Here is a 2,075-nt window from a genome sequence, read left to right as displayed (position 1 = left end):
AAGTAAGTAATAATAATAATAATAATAATAATAATAATAATAATAATAATAATAATAATAATGATGATGATGATGATGATGATGATGATGATGATGATGATGATGATGATGATGATGATGATGATGAGAAGAAGAAGAAGAAGAAGAAGAAGAAGAAGAAGAAGAAGAAGAAGAAGAAGAAGAAGAAGAAGAAGAAGAAGAGTACAATAGTACACACGACTGAATGCTACAAAAAAGAACGGGCAGAAACAAATTGATGAGCTGTGGATCCAGAAGATACTGCATGGGCAGTATATACTTCGAAGTCGAAATGCTGATGTAGATGAAGCAACAACCCATCAGTGGCTGAGAAGCTCAGGACTGAAAGCAGAGATTGAAGATTTCATATTGGCGGCTCAAGATCAAAGCTTGCATGTAAAAAAACTACCAGGCTAACGTTCTTCAAAATAGTTTGACCCTAAATGCAGATTATGCAACACATTTGACGAAACAATAGACCGTCCTGTCTCGGGATGTCCTGTGTTGACATCAAACGAATACAAAAATCGCCACGATAGGGTAGGACAGTATTTACATTGAAATAAAAATGTAAACACTACAAAATCAGAACTCCTGCTTACTGGTATGAACATCATCCTGAGCCAGTCGTTGAAGGTAAAAATGTCACTATCATCTGGGGTTTTTTAGTAAATATAAGGGTCTTGAAATTGAAATACAAAAAATGTGGCATCTTAAAGCGAGAACATCTAGATAATATCCCAGGAGAAATCTAGAAGATTGTGCTGACAAGTACTGCCCACATCCTTTGAAAAACCCTATCCATTTAAATGTCTGTGTTGTATTACATGAAGATATTTCACTACTGCCCCTGCCACTCCCCCTCCCCAAGCTTTCAGTCATGCTGTAATATCTCTTATCCTTCACTCGCTCCAGGACGCTGCGTGTGTCTCGGCAAGTGATTATAACAAACATGCAGATTAAAATTTAAAAAATAATAATACCAGGCAGTGGCTCTCATGGCTTCTGATCTCAACTGATTGGAAGCGTTATCATGTACATTGTTTTGTCTTGGTACAAAAGACAGCAAATATTCTGCTCAATATTCTTGCTTGACCTTAACTAGCTGAGCATGTCCCTTAGTGGCTGACGATATGTGCATCATGATCACGAGCAGAAGTAGTGGGTGAGCATAATAGAGGAATTCTATGTGTTGAGAGGAATTCTTTGGGCTTTGGATAATTCACCTTTGGAAACATGGGTGTTTTGTTCAACATCCATAAACAACCCTTTTGAGCAGGATGGGCTACTCGATCTCAAGAAAAATGTGGTACTTGCCCCCACCTTTTGGAGGGTTCAGAGTTCCACTTTAAAGAAGGTGAAATATTTAAGATTAAATCAAATTTCACCTGTGCCTCGGAAAATCTATTCTATGCCATTACATGCTTAGGGTGTGGTAATAATTATATTAGCCAAACAGGAATATCACTCCGTTGAAGAACCACTCTCCACAAAGAACAAATCCACCATCCACGATACAGACAGATACAGGTCAGTGGACACACAGAAAGGTGTGCGAGGAATCTTAGTCCTAATTTTTCCCTTCTATCAATGTTCACAGAACACTTCAATACAACAAAGAATGAATAGAGGCAACTTTCATCAATAAATATCTTCCACAACTCAATATGAACACATAACTTAATACATAACACTACTAACCTTTCAATTAATACCACTAACCCCCATACATTCCATACATCATTCACATTATAGATCTATATCTACCCTAATTGCACCAAATCCAGAACTACTTACCGGTATGCTTTTGAATTACGAAACTGGTATGCTTTTGAATCTCCTTAACAATTCACAATAATGACTTTTATTACTTTTATTCCTACCTCAGTTCATCTAATTGTATATATCTATCGTTACTTTTCATAAAAAGCCTTTAATTTTTTGATTTCCAATATGCATTTTCGCTTATTTTTCTTCTTACTTTCCCCTACAGTTCCATGTATAGTTTCTATTTTGTTTTTGTAACATATTCCTATTATATATATATATATATATAT

The sequence above is a fragment of the Octopus bimaculoides genome, chromosome 2, assembly GCF_001194135.2.
Source record: "Octopus bimaculoides isolate UCB-OBI-ISO-001 chromosome 2, ASM119413v2, whole genome shotgun sequence".
Lineage (NCBI taxonomy): Eukaryota > Metazoa > Mollusca > Cephalopoda > Octopoda > Octopodidae > Octopus > Octopus bimaculoides.
This window is presented reverse-complemented; position numbering follows the sequence as displayed.